The 23,426-nt window shown below is 42.7% G+C and overlaps 1 protein-coding gene and 2 long non-coding RNA genes across 3 annotated transcripts in view; 1 reads left to right on the top strand and 2 right to left on the bottom strand.

The window, feature by feature from the left end:
- The window catches only part of LOC120722460 (interferon-induced protein with tetratricopeptide repeats 1-like), an 80,471-nt gene that overhangs the window by 48,490 nt on the left and 8,555 nt on the right, over positions 1–23,426 (bottom strand). The gene's annotated exons all lie outside the window — the stretch shown is intronic.
- LOC120722495 lies at positions 12,500–22,304 on the bottom strand. The gene is made up of 3 exons (XR_005693493.1): positions 22,290–22,304; positions 22,051–22,056; positions 12,500–12,729 (listed from the first exon to the last, which is right to left on the bottom strand). It is a non-coding gene; the product is annotated as an uncharacterized LOC120722495 (long non-coding RNA).
- LOC120722481 lies at positions 12,843–13,822 on the top strand. Its single transcript, XR_005693476.1, has 3 exons — positions 12,843–13,043; positions 13,119–13,181; positions 13,462–13,822. It is a non-coding gene; the product is annotated as an uncharacterized LOC120722481 (long non-coding RNA).

Genomic DNA, 23,426 nt, shown 5'->3' with positions numbered 1-23,426 from the left:
TCATGGCGGGGAGGGCACAGAAGAGACAACTCAACCTGCTATAACATTGACTTGTACCGAAGTATGTGGAGAGGCTCAGAGAGGAAGATCCTGTTCTAAGATCTGCTTGGTAAAGGTTTTCCCAAAAGCGCAGCCAGAGCGAGTGACAAAGGCTTATGTCGTGCTCGATGATCAGAGTAATCGGTCACTTGCCAGGTCAGAGTTTTTTGATGTTTATGGCATAGAGGGGTCAGAGTCTCCATTCACACTTTGTACATGTGCAAGAACAACAGAAATGATGGGTAGAAGAGCTACAGGCTTTGTAGTGGAGTCAGTAGATGGAGCCACATCAGTCACGCTGCCGACAATAATTGAATGTAATAACATTCCGAGTAACAGAGCTGAGATACCTACCCCTGAGGTGGCAGCAGAACATGCTCATCTAAGGCCAATAGCCCATCTCATCCCACCACTCGATCACAAAGCTGAGATCCTCCTTTTACTTGGACGTGACCTACTTAGTGTCCACAAAGCGAGGCAGCATAGAAACGGTCCTCACAATGCCCCATATGCACAGAAACTGGACCTGGGATGGGTCATCATTGGTGATGTCTGTTTAGGTGATGCTCACAAGCCTGCAGCTGTGGATGCCTATCACACTAATGTGCTTGAGAACAATCGCCCATCCTATTTCAGACCATGTCCAAATATGGTTCATATCAAAGAGAATTATGGGTCCAAGTCTGAGCGTAAAGCCTTCCCTACCACCGAAACACCTATAGTTAAGGCATGCACTCTTGGAAGCACGATCTTTGATACATCCGAGGACGATAACAAAATCGGCCTTTCTATTGAAGACAAACTGTTCCTAGAGGTCATGAAGAGAGAGATGTTCATAGATGACAGCAACAGCTGGGTGGCGCCACTTCCATTTAAGGGACCTTGCCAGTGGCTGCCCAACAATCGCGACCAGGCCGTCAAACGCTTATCCTCTCTTCAGCGCACCCTTGAAAAAAGGCCTGAAATGAAGAGGCATTTCTTTGCTTTCATGCAGAACATATTTGATCGTGACCATGCTGAACTGGCTCCTCCACTTGAGGTGGACAAGGAGTGCTGGTACTTACCTACGTTTGGGGTGTACCATCCTCAGAAGCCGGATCAGATCAGGGTTGTGTTTGACTCAAGTGCAAAGTGCCATGTCGTCTCTCTCAATGATGTTCTCCTCTCTGGACCTGACCTCAATAATAGCTTATTGGGAGTATTGTTGAGGTTCAGACGTGAAACTGTTGCAGTAACCGCTGACATTGAACAGATGTTTCACAGTTTCATTGTAAGAGAGGACCATCGAAACTATTTGCGCTTCCTCTGGCATGAAGACAACAATCCTGCCAATGACATCTGTAAGTATCAAATGAAGGTTCACGTGTTTGGCAACAGTCCCTCACCATCCGTAGCTATATACGGCCTTCGATGTGCAGCAGCTCATGGTGAAGAGGAATTCAGATCAGATGCACGACGCTTCGTTGAGAGGGAGTTCCACATTGATGATGCACTTATGTCAAGGCCCACAGCCAGTGAAGCTATTGATCTAATGAAGAGAGCACAGGAAATGCTTGCCAGATCTAACCTTCGCCTGAATAAAATAGCATCAAACAGCTCTGAGGTTCTTGATGCGTTTTCTCCAGATGACCGTGCAAAGGGGCTTAAAGAGCTAAATCTGGAGACTGATGTGACACCTACACAGCGAAGTCTTGGTCTGATATGGGACCTAAAGAAAGACGCCTTTACCTTTCGAGTAGCAGAGACAGTGAAGCCCTTTACAAAGAGAGGTGTCTTAGCTACAATCAATGGTCTTTTTGATCCCTTAGGATTTGCTTCACCGGTTACAATCCAGGGAAAGATGCTGCTGAGAGAACTTTCAAGTGAGGCCCTAGACTGGGACACTCCACTGCCTAGAGAAAGGGAGGCCGAGTGGGATACATGGAAAGAATCTCTTGTCGATCTCAAGAATGTACATATTCCAAGGACCTACACTTCTGCTACGATGTCAACAGCAATCAGAAAAGAGTTACACATCTTTTCAGATGCCTCCACTAAAGCCATTGCAGCAGTTGCTTTCCTAAAGACCACTGGCAAAAATCAGAACCATCAGGTGGGCTTCGTTCTAGGGAAAGCAAAATTGGCCCCACAATCTGCTCATACAATTCCAAGACTGGAATTGGGAGCTGCTGTGTTAGCTGCAGAGCTTGCTGAAGTCCTCACAAGTGAACTGGACCTAAATCTTGAGGCAGTTGAATTCTACACAGACAGTCGTGTGGTTTTAGGCTATATAAGCAACCAGACGCAGAGGTTCTATGTATATGTTGGCAACAGGGTACAGCGAATCAGGAGGATTTCAAAACCAAAACAATGACACTATGTCCCTACGAGCTCTAACCCTGCTGACATAGGCACACGCTCGGTGCCTGCTGCCATGCTTGGTGACAGTGTCTGGCTTAAAGGACCTGCCTTCTTGTTACAAGCTAGCGTTACAAGAGAAGCTGAAACCTATGACCTTGTGGACCCCGAGTTGGACGCAGCTTTGTCACTCACACGAGTAATGATGGGTCTCTGCTTGGATCGTAAAGGTTCAGACGTTTTTCCTCTTTGAAGAAACTCCTCAAGGCCCTTAGCTTGCTCATTCATATTGCAAAGGTCTTCAAGAGCAAAGGTGAAGGTCCCTCTTGCAGTTCATGGCATCATTGCAAAGAGTCTCGCACAGCAGAGAAACTGACAAAGGCTGAGATTGTCATCATCCAAAGTGTGCAGAAGGAAATGTTTGAGGAGGAACTTGCCTGTATTGCTAATGGTAAAGACATACCAAAACACAGCTCTTTACAAAAACTCAGTCCCTACTGTGATGATGAAGGACTCTTGAGGATAGGTGGAAGGCTCAAACACGCCAACATCAACTACAAGAAGAAACATCCTCTCATTATTCCAGGTGGTAGCCATGTTGCCAAGTTGATAGTAGAACACCATCACCAGCGAGTAATGCATCAGGGACGGGTTTTCACAGAAGGTGCAGTCTGTACTGCTGGATATTGGATTACACGAGCAAGGAGGCTAATCAAACAGATTATCCACAACTGTATCACCTGCAACAGACTTAGGAAGAAAGCAACTGAGCAAAGAATGGCAGATCTGCCTTCTGATCGTATCAGCACCGAACCTCCTTTCACCTTCGTGGGTTTGGATGTATTTGGCCCTTGGTCTGTGGTCACAAGGCGCACAAGAGGAGGCCAGGCAAATAGCAGAAGGTGGGCTGTTCTTTTCACGTGTCTTAGCACACGTGCTGTGCACATTGAACTGATTGAGTCGATGGACGCATCAAGTTTCATCAATTCCCTGCGTCGATTCTTCAGTTTGAGAGGGCCTGTTAAGCAGAATCGATCCGATTGTGGGACTAATTTCGTTGGTGCTTGCCGGGAGCTAGGTTTTACACTGACAGACCCCGACGTGTCAAGCATTAAAACATACCTGGGAGAAGAGGGATGCACCTGGATCTTTAATCCACCTCACTCTTCTCATATGGGAGGAAGCTGGGAACGTATGATAGGGTTGTCCCGACGTATCCTGGATGCAATGCTTCTCCAAACCCCGCACTCTCACTTGACACATGAGGTCCTTTCTACTCTAATGGCAGAGGTAACAGCTATCATTAATGCTAGACCTTTGTCTCCTATCACAACAGATCCTGACACACCCTTCCTGTTGACGCCTTCCATGCTTCTCACTCAGAAGGTGTGCACTCCTCTTCCCCCTCCGGGAAGTTTTATTGAGAAAGATCTCCATCGACAGCAGTGGAGGCAAGTTCAACACCTTGCAAACACATTTTGGACCAGATGGAGACGGGAGTACTTAGGGACACTGCAAAGCCGGAACAAGTGGCAACGTAACCATGCAAACCTCAAGGTGGGAGATTTGGTGCTCATCAAGGACGCACAAGCGAGGCGCAATGAATGGCCAATGGGACTTGTCAGCCAGATCTTCTTCTTTTGCTCTCAACGAAGGCGGTCGCACTTTTCTCCTCTCCTCCTCACCCTTATCTTCCCTGGTTAGCCTCTATGTCCTTGTCTTGTCTTGTGTGCATTTACTTTCCCTGGAACAGTCTCTCACTGTCGTTCTCTAAAACCTAAAAGAGAATTATGGATTTGATCAACTGGTCTCTAAGTGCTATTGACACCCTTTTCTCAACGAGAAGTCGGGGCTTGGGAGAGCCTGAGTGCCCTGGAGGGACTTTCCCTGCCGGTTACATGATGGACGGGTGGCAGAACTGGAGGACCGTGTGCCTGGCGGGACTGTCGATCGAGGACGCTGAAGATATCTACCTATTCGGAACCATGATAACAGGGTTCATGCTGATCGGCGTTGGCTTAGCCCTGGTTTATCAGAGAAATAAGAGAGCGGAACCGGCTGTTCAAACCCCCACAAGGCTGCCCGCTGGATTCGAAGCGACGGGACGAGGCGCGACCTCTCACAACGAACGTAATATGGTCAACACCTTGGAGACGCTTACAGCTGCTGTGAAGGCTCAAAACGACACCATTGAGCGTATGAGGGGAAACATCAGAGAAAGGCCTGCTCAAAATGCCACCCTTGAGCGACAGTTGGAAAACATCGCGGAACGGATCACTGCAGTTGTGAGGTCTCAGAATCAAAAGACTGACAACACCATGGAACTGAAGTTTGATACCATCATGGGGAGGCTCGCGGCTCTCCAACGGGAGATCGAGGGACCAGTGTCGGAGGGCTAAATTCGAGCTGCTCACAAAGGAGAAATCAACAATATTCAACATTTGGACACCACGGCGCCAGCTGCTAGGCCCAAAGCTGGAGCCCACCAAAACAACTCCCTGATAACGACTGTGTGATGACTATTCTTCCCGTCCCACGAAGGCCACCTGGGTTGGCTGGCAGACTGTTTACTTAGCCTGATAGAGCGAAGGACACTGTCTCCGCTGAACTCTGGACACGCATACACACACACTCACACTGATAAGCACGCACTCATCCCTCTCCCTTCCAAACGCCTTTGATGCTTGTTTCCTGCGGGGGAAGACAGCGGGTCTGCGCACCGCGCTGAAATGATAGCATGGTGTAGGACGACTGCTGTGTTCCTTCGATTACCCCCCACCCCCCTTTCCATCCCCTGTGGCTTGTCATGTGCTCAAATGCTGTGCTGTGGACATTAATGTGCTCTCTGTGCAGAGGAGTTTTTTTTGTTTCCTGTTCTCATGCTGTCCTCCCATAGGTTGCCCAGCGTGTGAAGAGGTCTCTTTTTTTCCTCTTGTACTTTTCCCATTGTTGTGTAATTTTTTTTCAATGTTATTCTCTGCAACGCTGCCGATCTCCGACTGTATTCCCATGTGATGTCTTTGTTGTGTGTGTAAGTCGGGGGGGGGGGTCCTATTCCTCTGTGGGGCAACCTGCATATGGCCAATAAAGCATTCATTCATTCATTCATAAGGATGGCAGGGTCAGGAAGATTGAAGTGAGGGTCTCAAGAAATGGAACTATTAATACTTACCTGAGACCTGTGTCAGAGACAGTGTTATTGATGTCCCCAAAGGACTGAGAAGTATGTGTGTCATGATGGTAAACATTGTATTCAGATATAATCTGTAAAATCTTGCAGTTTATGATGTTTCAGTTGGTTCATAATGGTATTTTACAATACCAGACGGGGAGTGTTATGACATGCATAGGTTCTTTCTCTTCAGCACCCTCTGCTGGTCATAATGGGAATACTCACCAGCTTTTATTTTGGTGGGGTTTTTCTGTGTTCCTGTGGGTAGAGGAAACAGGTAGCTGGTCGCTTGTTAGCCTGCAGAATATGTTGTTGCTCTTTAAAACGTTTCTGCCTTGGAGAGTTATTGGTTGTGAGTATTAATGTGCAACATGTTTACAAGTTTATTTGGTGCATTTCTATTACAGAGATTTGTTTAGAAACCAGTTATTTAATCATTTATGGTTATCTTTGAGGAAGCTAAACTCGCTAAGTTGTTTTGTGATCAATATTGAGTCGCTGTTGATTACAGATACTATATAACAGTATAGTTCATATCCTAGAAGTGTGTGTAAAAAGGGAAAGACATCTTGTGACATTTACTTTGTGTTTGTTTTTAGTTTTACGGGAAGAAAAGGATGTCAATCATTGAACTACTGACGAAGTAAAAAGCCTTAAACTTACTTCCGCCTCCAATGTTCATTGAAACCATTAGCTGTCTGTCAAGTTGGGCAAAGGGACGCACAATAAGGACAGAACAATATACATCGGCATTTTATGCAGTGTGTTTTGTTCTTGTTCTAAAATTAGAAACTGAGCCACACACACATACAACCGAAAATGTTCTTTATGTCTGATGAATTCCAGGTATGCAGATAAGAGGGTGTATAGATCAGAGCTAACTGATCCAGCCTAATTACAGTGGCTGGGGCTCAGCAGCCCCACAGATATGCTGGGTCCAAACTGAGAACCACAGATATCAGCGATTGTGTGAAGAAATCCAGCTGTTCTTGCAGAAATTACCCTCGCATTTCTGCTGAGCAGCTCCAGATTTTGATCATGTCTCAAACCTGCTAATTTAAAGGCTGGTAATCTAAAACTGTGTGGATACTGCTGGCTGTAATCCAGCTGTACAGTGCGGAAGTAAAGGTGTTGTTGGTGTTTGGATTCGAGACACTGGGAGAAATCAACCTCAATGATAAAGTCTGTAAATGAGCCTGATAGCAGAGCAGCCCACGTCATTGATTGATCCCTACGGAAATGTCATTTTTATTATCTGGACAGAAGTGACGTGGATGTACAGGATTAGAAGTGAGTGCATCAGAGGGACCGCTCATATTTAGCAGTTAGGAGACAATGTTAGAGAGGTGAGGCTGAGATGGTTTGGACATTTGCAGAGGAAGGATGTGGATATGTTGGATAAAGGATGTTGAAACGGAAGCTGCCAGGCAGGAGAAAAGAGGAAAACCTCAGAGGAGATTCGTAGATGTAGTGAAGGAGGACATGCAGAGGGTTGGCATGAAAGAGGAGGATCTTGGGATGTGGTGAGATGAAGGCAGGTGATCTGCGCTAGGGACAACTAAAAGGAGCGCCTCAAAAGCGATCAGTTCAGTCATGACTGACTGTGACCGCATCATCAGATCTGTAACATATGTTGGGTTTCTGTCACTGACATGACACAAAAGGAATTTTCCCAAACAGAAAATTGGGTTAAAAAACAAAACAAACAAAAACGCACAGCTTACTTTCTTAGGTTCCTGTTTGGTTTAATGCATAATACAGATGAAGCAGTTCCAGGATAACAACAGCCATAATACATAGTATTACATTGTGATTACATATTTTTTATGATGAGCTTTTTTTAAAATCTCTCTTCTGTTTGTCTTTAAATCATACAGAGGTAAAAGTAAGGCCTGGAGAAAGTGCTACCCTTCAGTGTCCATGTCCCAGAGAAGCAGCCATCACCCTGGTAGAGTGGAGCAGAAATGAGCTCAAATCACAGCATTATATCTTCTATCGAAACTCGTACAGAAACCACCATTATGAGTCCTTTAAAGGTCGAATAGAGCTGAAGGAGGGAGACCTTACTTTGATTCTAAAGAACATCACCATCAGTGATAACGGCATGTACGAGTGTCGAATGGTGTTCTGGAACAAAAGCAGCAGTGAGAGACTCTTCAATGAGTCCAGATGCTTGATCCACCTCACAGTGATGGTCCCAGGTGAGTTTGTAGAAGTGACAGGGTTTCCAAAGCTGAATCTACTTTTTCCTCACACAGTAATAGAGAAGAGTGAGACATCAGGGAGTTCATTTACCAGCATCATGACAAATGTTCACATGCAGAGATTAATGGTTTAGCATGCTTTCATTAGTAGAGACAGGTAGCAAGCAAAAGTGATCAATCTCAAAATAACTCTCAGAATAATGTTTCCCGTGAGCTCCAGCAAATTTTACTTTTTTGTGGTCAGCTGACCTTTTGTGGTTCTGAGGTTTCTGGCTCTTTTGTCAGCTTCTTTCTACACCTCATACAAGGATGTTAGAGCAGCGATCACAACTGCTCTGCAGGCTGCGGCCTATTAAAGGTTGGATTTATCCACTGAATCTAAAGAGCATCTCAGCTTCAAAAATGTGTGCAGCAGTATTGCAAACAAATCCATTAAACCTGCATTTGCTTTCCAGTTAACCTCTGAATAACATCAAATTATAAGTCTTAAAGATATCTGACAGATCCAGCTTTTCTTAGAAAAGGTTTTCTGTATGTTTTAATAAAATCATGATGAAAGGAACTACCACAGTTCAGCATCAAATGCAGGCCAAATCAATCATGAATATGACTTTTGCGATCAGCAGTTTGTCTACATGTTCTGATGACTCAAAGAAACATGCAGCAGTTGTGAGATGATGGAGAAAGTTTGAGTTAGTGTGTACAGCCCCAAAGCCTGGAATGAGCTGCAGATGTGTTTCAAAGTGCTGTAACATTAGAAAACATGTCTGCATACCTGCTAACGTTTTCCACACACTGTTTCTGCTCTGCAGGTTTCTCAGATGAGGTCGCAAATGGTGGAGGAGACAAGGATAGAGGAATCAAGGATGGAGGAGATATAAATCAGTCTCCTTCATTAATAGTTGGTCTGTCAGTTTGTGCTGTGCTTGTTGTTGTTTTTGTTGTTGCAATTGCTATCGTAAATGAGAGGAGGAACCAAAATTACAAACATTCTGGAGAAAACATCTGTTAAGAAGGGTTTCAGATCCATGAATGTTTGGGTGCCCCATGCGGCATCCAACCAAATTAAGCTCCTTTATAACATGAAAGCATCTTGTGGTTGTTTTAACCACCGAAACACTGTTAATATGAATAAACAAAATGAATTACTTTTGGCCATTTGTTTAGGGCAGGACTCATTATTACATATGATGAGCTGTAAATTATTCAGCTCCTACAGCACTTTATTAAGCACTTTACTACCTCAATTGTATACAAAGACATAACAGTGTTTTTTACTTGTACACACTGCAATCATCAGTCTGCTGAAGGAATACTGTGATTTCTCTAACTGTTAAGCTGTTGTATAACAGCTAATGATTGTTTTTCTCGGTTCAGTTTTCCTTTGAACTGCTGTTTGGGGTTTTTTCCTTTTACAGTGGGCCAGTCTTAATCAGTAGATCCATCTATTTATAACACTTGATTTGTTAAATCTACTTTTTCCTTCAAGATGTAAAATTTATATTGGTTCATATCTTTTGTGTAATGTTTATATTTTTAGCACTTAATAAAAGGTTTCTACATTCCTGTGTCTTCTGTCAATTTAACTGTATAAATATTGTTAGTAGATTTAACTGGAGCTGCATTAATATCTCACCTAATCTACACCCTTAAAATTGATATGTGAAAGCTGTGACTCCATGATTCGCTATTTCCTGAGAGATTTCTGTTCACGACATTCTTCTTCCACATTCATATTCCTCTCACCAACGCGGATTTTCTTTCTTCCTCCAAATCGACCAAATGTTAAAAATAAAACAACAATTTTTCATAAAATGTCAGAAAATAACGTCCAGTAGAAGGCACAATGGCTTATTGCAATTGTAATATATGTTTGCACTGATTGCCAGCCACGCTTCAACTGAGTCGTCCTCGGTCAGAAGTAGGGATGGGTATCATTTAGGTTTTATCCGATACCAGTACCAAACCGGTACTTTTGAAACAGTGCCGGTGCTTAAACGGTGCTCGAACCGGTGCTTAAAGAATAGAGAACACAAAATTAGTCCAAAAACCTCTCATGTTCAGCTGTTTTTTTTTTGTAAAAAGATAACAATGTTAGCCTTTTCTGCAGCTATAGGTGATTTATGGCATCACTCTTGGCTGGAAGCAGTGCTTAAACAATGGAAAAAACAAACTTTGTCCAAAAACCTCTCATATTTAGCTGTTTTCCACTTTTTCTTTGGTCATTTTATTACCAACTCCAGAAGACGATCAAAGCAGCCAAACGTGAGTACAGGGACAGGGTGGAGCAACAGTTTGACAACCCTCGGAGTATGTGGCAGGGACTAAACACGATCACAGACTTTAGAGGGAAAACCAGCACACCGCAGACCACGGCCTCTCTGTGTGAGGATCTAAACGTATTCTACGCTAGATTCGACGCAGCGAACACCATGAGACCGGACAGTGTGCGCACCGCGGATGACGTCAGTGCGTACACTGTGTCTGAGGAGGATGTGCGGAAGTGCTTCAGGAAGGTGAACGCACGCAAAGCTACTGGTCCGGACGGGATTCCCGGCCGCGTCCTCAAGTCATGCGCGGCTCAGCTGGCTGGAGTGTTCACGCACATCTTCAACCTTTCCCTCTCTCTGTCTGTAGTCCCAGCCTGCTTCAAAATGGCCACCATCGTCCCTGTACCCAAATCCTCCACCATCTCCTCATTGAACGACTGGCGACCTGTAGCCCTGACCCCCATCGTAAGCAAATGCTTCGAGAAGCTGGTCAGGGACTTCATCTGCTCTGCACTACCCGACTCACTGGACCCTCTACAGTTTGCATACCGCCACAACAGGTCCACTGATGATGCCATAGCCCTGACACTACACACTGCCCTGTCACACCTGGAGAAGAGAGACACGTATGTGAGGATGCTGTTTGTAGATTACAGCTCAGCATTCAATACCATCGTTCCCTCGAAGCTGGACAGGAAACTGCAGGATCTAGGACTGAGCAGCTCCCTCTGCAGCTGGATCCTTAGCTTCCTGTCTGACAGACGCCAGGTGGTCAGACTGGGCAGCATCACCTCATCCCCCATCACACTGAACACTGGTGCTCCACAGGGGTGTGTACTGAGCCCTCTCCTGTACTCACTCTACACCTACGACTGCACAGCCACTAACAGCTCCAACATCATTGTGAAGTTTGCGGACGACACTACAGTGGTGGGTCTTATCACCAACGGTGATGAGACGGCTTACAGGGAGGAGGTCAGCGCCCTGACCCACTGGTGTCAAGACAACCATCTCACCCTCAACGTCGCAAAGACAAAGGAGTTGATAGTGGACTTCCGGAGGTGCAGAGAAGTACACACCCCCATCACCATCAACGGCGCTGCTGTGGAGAGAGTGAGCAGCTTCCGGTTCCTTGGAGTACATCTGGCTGAGGATCTTACGTGGTCAGTACACACAAACAAAACAGTGAAGAAGGCGCAGCAGCGCCTCTTCTTTCTCAGGAGACTGAAAAGATTCGGCATGAGCCCCCGCATCCTCAGGACCTTCTATCACTGTGCCATTGAGAGCATCCTCACTGGATGCATCACCACCTGGTATGGCAACAGCACCGCCTACAACTGCAAAGCTCTCCAGCGAGTAGTGCGGTGCTCTGAACGGATAATTGGAGGTGAGCTTCCCTCCCTCCAAGACATCTACAGGAAGCGGTGCCTGAGGAAAGCGGGGAGGATCATCAAGGACTCCAGTCACCCCAGCCATAAACTGTTCAGACTGCTTCCATCAGGAAGGAGGTTCTGCAGCATCCGGTCCCGTACCAGCAGACTGAGAGACAGCTTCTTCCATCAGGCCATCAGACTGCTGAACACGTCATAGACACCTCAGCTTCACTACTGGAACTTCAACATTATGCACTCCACACTGCATATAAATGCCACTTGTTTTGCACATATTCAACTCTGTATATTTTATATATTTTATTATTATTATTATTATTATTATTATTATTATTGTTTTTTGGTTTTTTTTACTATTTAATTTGATTTGATTTGATTTTAGCCTTTTTGGCCAGGGTGAAGGGAGTATCTGCCATCAAACAAGAAGACAGCCGCATGTAGCTATGATGATGTTTGCTAGTTCACCTTACATGCATTAATGTAATAACGTGGTTAGCCTACTGTAGAATAAAAAGGGGATGTTTTTTCCTCTTCTAGTTTCATTATTTTAATATGGCACGATTAGTTCATCAGAATCATATAACCAGCTTTGCATTAAATATATACTGAAGTTTTTGATCTTACATTAGCCTTTGTATTACAGTGATTGTTATAACTCTAGTTTGATTTTCTACTTACAGGTACCAGAATAACATGATCTTTCATTGCAGATGTGACCATGATCAACTTATACATATTGCAGTTTGTTGCTGATTATAGAGTTGTGCTCAAGTTAATTAAGGGTTAAAAGCTACAGTCAGCGTGAATGTCTGACTGATCTATGGAGGGGAAAGGCTTCGAGCATAGAGGGCCGCACGCGCTTACATACCACTGATATCATATTATTCTTTGTGTTCTTTTATTCAATTATGTTTTTTGCTAAGTTTAAAGTGGTAGTTAATTAAACAACATGCTTACAGTACATATAATACATATAATCTAGGAATGTGTCCGGCCTGAGGCCTTAACTCATTTGGAGTCTCACTATATTTTGCTCTACTTGGTAACAGATGACCAGAGTCAATAATTAGCCTCAGAGACCCCGAGGGCTTGAAGTTTATTACCTTGTTTGGAAGGTGTTATAGAAAGGAGAAGTTCTATGTCTGTTTGTAGCCATTAAAGATGTACAAGATGTACGATTAACTGTGACTAATGTCTGGAACCTATTTTGATCTGTCATTACGCATGAAGGGGCGTTCTAATACCCTGATTTTTACAAAACTATGGAGATGTGTTTTTTGTGATGAGATCTGAGGCTGTCTGCATACAGTTTCCATCTCCCACGTGTGTGACCATTAAAATCATCGTTTGACTTGACCCGGCCGGACCAGTGTTGTTATTGTGGTGTTTCTCTTGTCTCTGTAACCCACATAAAAATAAGAAAGAACTGCATCTATAACTAAATCGGAATCTTAAGATTCCAACCGGAGTGTGTCCGTGAAGGCATCGCCACGCGTCATGACGCACGCCACGCCGCGAGTCTGCACGTGCCTGTTGTGACCAATCACATTCGCGAGGCACTATTATATGCCTTCCGGGTTGTCGCCTCGAAAAGACGCGGGGGAGAGGCGTTAGCGGATGGAAGCAACAGGTACGTGGGGCGAGCGCTCTTCTCTGTTTACTATCTTGGTTTGTTTTTGAATTAATTGTGGATTGCGTTCAACAGTACTTTGATACCGCCGCGGGTAGATGCGTGGGGGCTCGTATGTGACATCGCACGTAGTGAATGGTGAGTTGAGCCTGAATGTCTGTTTGTATTTGTAACCTGTATCAGTATGCCAGTGCTATTAGCTGATGGGATAGCTGAGGCTGAGGCCTACTACATTACTACTGCTCTCACTTTACGTGGCTGTAGTTTTGTTATTTGAGATTGTCATTTATTTTAATTCATTATAATGGTTGGATATGTATTTGTTGTATTTTCTCATGAACTTTATTGTGTACACTGGAACTAAAGCTAGCTTGGGAAATTTAGATGAATTTTGCTAATAGTGGTCTTGTGATTATAGTGCAGGCTAGTGGTGCCCTGGAGAGACCACAGCGACACCACTACTTTGGATGGCGAGCTAGGCCCAACGAGCCAGAACCCCAGCTACAACTTCCTGCGGTCTGGTAGGAGGCTGCTGCGGCCTACACTCTTCCCCCCCTGGTTTTCAGTCCCCCAAATCTCACTTTCGAGATTTCAGTCTTGGAATCTTAGTGCTGATCATCATACTTCCAATTTCAACCTGTCTAGACTGTCATACGCGTTGGACTTATATCAATCATGAAATAAACTTTATGGACATTGTTGCCGATGTGTACTTGCTACATCTCCATCCCCAATATTTTGAACCATAACACTACTCAACGTAAATTACACACGAACAACATTAAGCTACTCACGCAGAGAAGAACGGCTGCTGCTGCCATCATCATCCATCATCATTTCTGCTACACTGGCAGGGCTACGGGCCAGCTATCAAATACGGAGCATTTCTCGGCTTTTAAAAAAATGCCATCGCCAGGTGTTTCATCAGATTCGAGGTGTTACCTCCTTTGCACAGTATCACCTTAAAGCACTTGTTGCAGGCTGCTGAGTTTGCATCTTTTGCTGTGAAGTACAGCCAGACTTTTGACCACTTCGCCTTGGGCGTTTTTAATCTGTAGCTCTGCTCTAAAAGAACGTACGTACCTGGGCCCGCCTACTACGCTCGCAAAGGTAAAATGATTGGCTGGAATCCAAAGCGTATGACATCTCAGGGAAAAAAAGCACCAAAATAAAGCACCGAAATGTGCGCTGCTTTTCGGTGCTTTATTTTGGTGCTTTACTACCGTTCATGTCAGAACCGGTGCCATGGTGGCACCGGATACCGGTACCCATCCCTAGTCAGAAGGAATGGTACTCCACAGCGATGTAGTTCAAATAACTTTAATAAGGAGGTGGCAGATGACATCAACAGGATGTACAGCGTTGGTAGGGAGACGATTGCATTACAGTATTCACATGCAGGTGGGGCTGCTCAATTAATCGAATTTTAATCACGATTACGATCTGGGCTTTCAACGATCATTAAAAATGACTGAGCCGATTATTAGCACCTCCCTCAAGCTTTACTCTAGCGCTGCTCCATGTGGCAAATCGAGCGCACCTCTCTGCATTTCGAACACGTGTCACAACAATTAAGAGGACCCAAGGGAAGCTCGGAAAGCTAAGCAGAAGTTATTTGGAGAGGAGAGTGACTGCCGTTGGTTGAAAAGAGAGGTAAAAAAAAAAAAAAAAACTTCAGTGGTGTGGAAACATTATGGGTTCGCGGAGTCAGACGTGGATCAAGTAGACACAGTGTGTAAACTTTGCTATGGTGTAGTAGCTGCACCACAGAGCAACACTGCAAAGTTCACTAAACATAGATGTTTACATTTTTCATTTATTTCTTATATTGCAAACATTTGCACTGTTATCAGTATTTGCACACTATTTTATATTAATTTTTAAAGTCATTATTCAATACATTGTTATTGTTAACCCTTTAAAGCCGGTCAGAGCAGCATGCTCCGTTTTGTGTAACTATTTTTAAATCCCTGTAGAACCTGAACCATGTAAGCTAGCGCAATAAATTTTTTTGCATATGAAACTTACATCTTATGCCATCAGCTTGTCCTCGGTCACGGTTTCCTTCCACATAAAGCTTTGCAAAAAATTGCATAAAAAGCGCTTGCAGGAACAAAAACATAATATTCCAGAAACAGGCTTTGCCGATCCGATCAGCTGTTCGTAACACTTCCCACATTGAAACAGACGTCAGCGCGAACTATCACATGTCCGCCATTTCCTGTCCAAAACCGGAAGTGACGCCATATTCGCGGAAAATGTAGTTTTTTTTACTTGTAGGCCTTAAAAGCCTATACTGGTATTTTTATAAGTCATGTTTGACTTTTCTGAATAGTTTCTGTGATGCTTAGAACTCGAATTGCACTGCTGGAAATAGTTTATTTTGATGCACCTGCTGTTTTCTTTGCAAATTTGCATACCGGTAATAGGATTGTTTTTTTTGTTTTTCCTGCAGTATATAAAAATTGCTGTATCTCCAAAATAAAACTATGAAGACACTCAAAATAAATTTCCTGTTGTTGTAAACTATTTTTTGCAACTTTTTTGTATTTAAAGTTTTGAGGGACAAACCTCTTAAATTTCTCCAAATAGAAATATATGTAAAAAAACAAACAATTTTCAATTTTTTTTGTAGCTTATTGCACTTTTTTGCAATTAATGTAGTTACTATGGACTTAATGCATACATATTATTAAAATATGGGCTATAACAGTTGTATTGATGTATAGCAACTTGAAATGCTCCCACAAATGGCACTACAACATAGGGCTGGGCGATATGACCCAAAATTCATATCTCGATATTTTTTTAGCTGGATGGCGATATAAGATATATAGCTCGATATATTTTTTTAAAGCCATAAAATAAGAACAAAAAGAGAGTTCTTAGTCAAAGCTGTGTCCCAGATGTCACACAGGCACTTTTATTAACATAGAGCAGATGTACATAAAATTTACTCAAAAATAAATTATGAGCATTTATTAAATAACAATGCTCCATAAATAAAAGAAAACAATGTTGTTTTTGTGCATAACAAAAAGCTCACAATTGTGCAGTCAAAATGTAAACTAAAAGACGCTGAGCACAATAACAAAGACAGATTTCACAGCTGCTCTGTTCCCAACTTGTACTGCGTGACTGACAGCCTGGAGTTTGAAATCCGCTTCGCAACCACGTCTCTTAACAGGTGCCATTTATGGTCCTTATACACAGTAGGGTAATATTACGTTGAAGCACAGTACGTATCACTCCGCGAGGCTCAGCCGTAATGCTCCGACAATCCATCAAGCGGTGCAGCTCCGTAGCTTACTAAAGTTGTACTAAAACATTTTTTGACAGATTGCTGAGCGCCGTGTTCCACATAAAATCGGTTCGCGGCCATCAAGCACAACCAGAATTCATACATAAGGCGCGCTGTCAACTTTTGAGAAAATGAAAGGATTTTAGTCCGTGCAGCACCTCTGGGCTGCATGGCGTTAGCGTGGTTAGCTCGTTAGCGTGGTTAGCTAGCTAACACGTTGACGCCGTCCAGCCCCACGCACGGGGCGATGCGCAGTAACTCGTTAACGGAGATTTGCCGTGTCCATCTTGTCGCTTCCTGCAGGTGAAGCGATGGGGGAGGAGGGGGAGTTGTGTTCAGTGAAGGAGAGGCGAGGCCGAGTAACGTTGCGTAAAGACGAAAGTGGACGAAAGAGAGGCAAACTTGCGGCTCCACAAGTATAATTATAACGTAACATAGACTATATCGATATAAAGGATATTGTCACATCTTATATCTCGTATAAAAATATATCGATATTTTTTAAAAACTCGATATATCGCCCAGCTCTACTACAACATGTAAAAATATAATATAAGCTCTGGCGGACTTGGTTCTATGGTAGGTCTTAAAGGGTTAAATAAATATCGTCAAATAATCGAGATCTCAATTTCAGTGAAAATAATCGTGATTACCATTTTTGCCATAATCGAGCAGCCCTACATGCAGGTAAAGGGAGTGTGAGTGTGTATATAGGTGTGTGTGGTCATCTGTAAACAGAAAGAACAAACATTTGTATTAACCACTATGGATAGCAGTGTACCCCTTATACAGTACTGTGGGTTTCCAGTGTAATGTTATACAATCTGCCATAACCTCATGGCCACTAGATGGCACCCTAAGACCATAAATGAATTTCTGACTCGTATATACATTGGCAAACCAGACCTCTGCAGATTACAACGATTCAGAGAATAAACATAGTAAATAGTTACATCCACCTGCAACTAATGTTTTATCTAGGGGTCTAGATTTATGCCTGTAGTGCACTGCCATGTAAATAATTTGCATTTACTGAATATATACTGACTGAGTACCACTGTTCAAAAGTTGAATAAAGAAACAAACTAATTTTTGCCTCTTTTTTTTTTTTTTTCTTTTATTGAAACCACCTTATAGAACATCACATCAGTTACAGTGTAGAATCCATGTCATTTATAGTTTACAAATGACAAAATGTTTACACAAAATCATGAGTGTTTACATGATATCACCCACTACTAACATTATTTACTGTATCTTTTGAAAAAAATAAAGCAATTTTAACAGCACAATAAGAATATTTAACAGGAGCAGGTTTCATTTTTCCCTGGTTTTATTATCACACTGTTCACCAAAACGCAGCAAACCTCCACCATCTTATCCAGAAGGGTCACCTCTTCACCCTCACATGGAAGTTGTAATCTGATTGGCATGGTGGTTTGTTTGAAGCAGGTCCCTCGTGTAGCGCTGGAACCCAGTCACGATGTTTCATCCATTTCATAGGCTGGTTTGCTGCAATAATGCTGCATAATACTTGCGCTAGACCCCCAAAATGGCGGATCGGGCCAAAATCCTGTAGCGCAAGTGAAGAGGGAGCGAAGGCACACACAACAGCCATGGTTCGTATTTGCTGTGTGGTCGGCTGCAATGTTCGATCACACGACCGGCAAGAGAATAAGCTTGAAAAGGGTTTATCTTTTAATTATTTCCTAACCCGGAAGCAACATGAGCAGCTCGTGTATCGATGTTACCAAACGAAGGCGTCTAGCCTGGATAGCAGCTGTGAGACGAGCTGATATCCAGTTCTCTTCCATCTCCAAATATCTGTTGATGCTCCAGACATTTTCATTCCGGTAAGTTATAAATATGTTCATATCACTCTTTATAGCCTATTAGTTTTATTTTCGATGCGCTCTGAGCTCATAGCAAATTAGAACAAACATCCTACTGAGTGATTTTGCAGAACTACCTTCTATTTATAGAGTTGCTAATTATTTGGCATTATTGCAGCAAACCAGCCGATGAAATGGGTGAAACACATCATGACTGGGTTCCAGCGCTACACAAGGGACCTGCTTCAAACATACCACCATGCCAATCAGATTACTTCTTCCATGTGAGGGTGAAGAGGTGACACTTCTGGATAAGATGGTGAAGGTTTGCTGCATTTTGGTGAACAGTGTGATAATAAAACCAGGGAAAAATGAAACTTGCTCCTGTTAAATATTCTTAAGTCTTGTGTTGTTAAAATTGCTGTATTTTTTCAAAAGATACAGTAAATAATGTTAGTAGTGGGTGATATCATGTAAACACTCATGATTTTGTGTAAACATTTTGTCATTTGTAAACTATAAATGACATCATCATTGTAACTGATGTGATGTTCTATAAGGTGGTTTTAATTAAAAAAAGAGGCAAAAATTAGTTTGTTTCTTTATTCAACTTTTGAACAGTGGGACTCAGTCAGTATATATTCAGTAAATGCAAATTATTTACACGGCAGTGCACAACAGGCATAAATCTAGACCCCTAGATAAAACATTATGGGTCATTCCCACAACCCACAGCTTTACTGTGTTCCAGCAAAGTATCCAATAGCAGTGACAACTCCTCCACAGTAGCACGTGGGATTTTTCTGTTTTGAGGGCGGCTCCTTTTACCTGTCACTACAGATGGTCTGTTTATGTTTTGATTGAGAGCCTTTTTTTGGGCAGCTGAAGAGGAGAAGTCTATCTTATGGTCAACCTCTGGCTGTATATTGGTCATATTACCCAGCAAAACCCAGTATGCAGGTTCATCTGTAACAGTCCTTGTGCCACGGATCAACACTGTTGCTTCTACATTAAACAGAAGAGCAGTGACGTGGCTGCAGGTCTCTGCGACTCCGGCCATACAGGTGCAGTAGGCAGCTTCAACCTTCCCTGTGATGCTCACAGTGACCCATGGCTGCAATGCTGGTTCATTCAGTCTTTGAGAGTGCAGGACCTGAAACACACACAGACAAAGTTCATTTAAAGACAAGAACTAATGAGCCATGGCCGACACAAATGTGTTTTATCTACTTTATCATAAATGTAACAAAGTGCTTAGAAAGTTAGCACATACATGTAATTTTTCATTGCTTTATGCGTCCATCTATAGAACGCTGCATGTTATATTCTAAATCTGCCTGTTCTCTGTCAGAAACCTGCCTGCAGAAAATGAACCTAAAGGATGTAATGCAAGGATGTTATCACTTTAGAGATGGAGAAAGCATAAAGTGATAATTATGAATCACTTAATATGATAAGGAGATTCTGCAGGTCATTAATCAATGTATAAAACTAAAATAAAATGTATTTTTAGTGACACAAGATACAAACATGGAAGCAAGATGTATAATTAGGATTATTTATAATAAATATGAATAAATTAATGCAATTTCTTTAACCATAAAGAATAACTAAATCCTTTAGGACAATGTCTCATCAATGCACTGAACTCACTATGTTATCCATCTAACAGCCTCCACATGTTCTCACTGTAATTTCCCCTCATGAATGAATTTATGCTGCACTAATTTGAATGTTTGCAGGGAAATCAAACGCATTTCACTCGCAGTACTCGAGCTGACTTACCTTTGTTTGAATGACGACTTGTACGCGCTGATTCCACAGATAAGGTACGAAAATATGTCAGGCTACGTCAGCGGTTGGTCTTCAGGGTTTCTACTCCACGGCCGTATTTCATACGGGTCCACATTTCCAATGCACGCTATTTTCTGCAAGTACAGCTGCTTCGCCTCTGGACGCAATCGGTCTCTATACAGTCCATTCTCTTTTGAGCTGCTTTTAAGCATCTTTCTTGTAGTCGTCGTTCCAACACAGTGTGTTTGTTTTGATTCGTAGACCCCAAAAATGGCGCTGCGCTCCCACAATGCATTGCGGCATGACGTCAACTCCAAAGCCCTATTTTGAAACAGTGTCATTTGAGTCCTCAGGAACTTTGGGAAGTTCCACCAGCTTAGTTACCGGGCGAACATAGGTACTGTCTTTAGCTTTGACTTTGGGGCAATTGTGGCTCAAGAGTTGGGAGTTCGCCTTGTAATCGGAAGGTTGCCGGTTCGAGCCCCGGCTTGGACAGTCTCGGTCGTTGTGTCCTTGGGCAAGACACTTCACCCGTTGCCTACTGGTGGTGGTCAGAGGGCCCGGTGGTGCCAGTGTCCGGCAGCCTCGCCTCTGTCAGTGCGCCCCAGGGTGGCTGTGGCTACAATGTAGCTGCCATCACCAGTGTGTGAATGTGTGTGTGAATGGGTGGATGATATGTAAAGCGCTTTGGGGTCCTTAGGGACTAGTAAAGCGCTATATAAATACAGGCCATTTTACCATTTGACCTCGGCAGCTTGAACAATGCCATCAATCCCTAGGAAAACTTTGGCAATGGTACCCACAGGCCAAAGGCCTCTAGGCAAGTTACAGTCCACAATCATAACAGCTCGTCCCACAGCCATGTTGTCAGTGGACGTCCTCCATTTCTGTCGGAGTTGCAGTCCTGGGAGGTAGTTCTGTATGAACCGCTTCCAGAAGTGGTCGCTGATGACCTGACTGTGCCTCCATCTTCTGTTCCGGGGCATTGACACCTGTTTGCGTGGGGCCACTCTGGAGCAAGCCATCAGGAATGATGTGGCAATGGGCAGTTGTTGCTCGATTACTTGGAGATAAGCCACAGCCCCATACGCCTTTTCTGATGCGTCATAAAATATGTGAGCCTCGTATGTCACATTGCTGGAGTTGTGAGGAGAAGCGTAGCAGCGGGGAATGGCGATACGCTGAAAGTGTGACAGTTCACCTTCCCACTCCAGCCAGGACTGAAGTAGATTCCCTTCGATGGGCTCATCCCATCCTCTCTCTGTGCTCCACAGGGCCTGTACCATCAGCTTGGCCCTTGTAGTGTAGGGACAAATATAACCACTGCAAAAACAGCTATACTTGAAACAAGCCAAATATTCTTAAATCTGACAAAATTTTCTTGTTTTGAGGGAAAAAAATCTGCCAATGGGGTAAGCAAAAGTTGCTTGACTAGAATTCTTAAAACTAGCAAATTAATCTAACTGCCATATGTCTTTTAACTAGACCAAATTGTCTAAAATGTATGCTTAATTGAAGAAAATGTGACTTATTATAAGGAAAGACACTTTGATATGTAGAAAATCTGTACCTAAAATGAGTATTATGCTTTCTTGAACAAGCTGTTTTCAAGAATTATTTGCTTACTTTAAGATTCTACACCTTAATTGAGATTTTTCACATAAAACAAAACAAAACTTACTATCGGACAAATTTTCTTAAAACTGAATTGTTTCTTTCTTGATTGAGCTAACTATAAGAATTATGTTTCGACTCTGAGAACAATAATCAGCAAAAATTCCTGAGAATAAGACACCATTTCTTCAAAAAGCTACTAAAAATAGAGACAGACAGAGAGTTAAAGGACTCTCTCACAGACCACAGACTCATAATACAAGTCAGAGTTTTATTTTTTTTAAAAAGAAGAAAGTTGTTGTAGATAACAGCAATGTTATGTTTGTCCATACTGCCTCCTGTTGCTGCTGTTATGGAGAGTTCCAGCAGGTGTCGCTGTGGTTCTCTCTAGGGGTTATGTGTACTTCCTGTTACGAGTGTACGGACGTTCATGTTGGCTGCTAATAAACGCCTGGCATACAGTTACAGCGGACTGATTATTATAAGCAAACCTACAGTTGTGTTTTCAAAATTGGAGTTCAAATTATTTTTGCTTCCAATAGTGTTAACATACTACACAGGTCATGAACAAGATTTATTTTTAATTTTCATTGTAAGTGGGCTAAAGCAGTTAATTAAAAGTAGTCTAACATAAATGTAAATGCTGTAATTTTATTATTTTAATAAACAATGTAACTTGGATGGATTTGACGCTGGTGTGACCACAGTGCACACGTCTGATGTCGCTCACAGTGGCCCACGGGATCGCTCAGGGAGTTTGTGTGTTCGCTCAGACACATGAAAAATTAGAGGGAACATTGGCCTGGGGGCCGGTCAGTTTCACAATCCCTCCACAGAAACCGCAGCAGAGGACAATCCTCTGGGAGCAGCCGAATCTGATGAAACATGGCTTTGATATCTCCATGAAGGGGTTACATTTGAAATACTTGCAGAACAAGTCGTTCCATTTATCTTTATAACTGTGTTACTGTACATACTCTGTCCTCTACATTATAATCAATCCAGTCCTTGTAGACTGAGAGAAGAGCAGTGATGCAGTGATGAGTAGAAAGGAAAGGTGAAGATAAAGGAAATGTGCTGCCACCTACTGGCTGTAGTTGAAAGGTGGACATTTTATTCTCTTATTCTCATAAATTAATCAACATTATTTATGTTACACAGAAACAAAAAAACATGTTTAGAATATAAAAAGAAAATGTTGTCTATTAATTTCTACACTTAAACTTTAATTTGAGTTCTCCTAACATTCTTTTTATCATAAAGATTAGTTTTCTTACGTGCATCCTCTTGAACTTTGACAATAAATTATCAGCAGCTGTTTTTACCCTCTGACGTCTCCAGTCCTAAACCTGTGATATCAGAACATGTTGTTCTTATTTTTTTAAATACAATTCTCTTAAAAACTGTGAAACACTTGACAATTTTTCTCCAAGATATATAACCAAAAATAAAAAATTACATATGCATTATCTTTTACTGCGTATAGAGATGAAGGCAAGCACAAGTGAATGAGGCACTGTTCCTGTTGGTCAGTAAACAGTCAGCAGCTGCATTGAGTTCAGCTTGATTCTCTTCATAACACGTTAAGTCTTCTTAAAGAGGAAATTCTTTGTTTGCTGTAACAGAACCACAAATGTTTCACTCCATATTTAATTTCTTCCATTTTATTGTCTTTCCTGTCTTATCTGCGTTTCCACATTCCACTGAAAGTGGCTAACCTCTGACTGAAAGTGAAGGAGTCATGCTGACAGAGGAAGGAACAGTTGGGAACACTTTTCCTCTGGATAAAAACCAGGCATGGATAAAAGTTTGGCAGTCAGCACTTTGAATGGAAATCTGTGC

Source organism: Simochromis diagramma, unplaced genomic scaffold (genome assembly GCF_900408965.1).
Source record: "Simochromis diagramma unplaced genomic scaffold, fSimDia1.1 OVJJ01000640.1, whole genome shotgun sequence".
Lineage (NCBI taxonomy): Eukaryota > Metazoa > Chordata > Actinopteri > Cichliformes > Cichlidae > Simochromis > Simochromis diagramma.
This window is presented reverse-complemented; position numbering and strand designations above follow the sequence as displayed.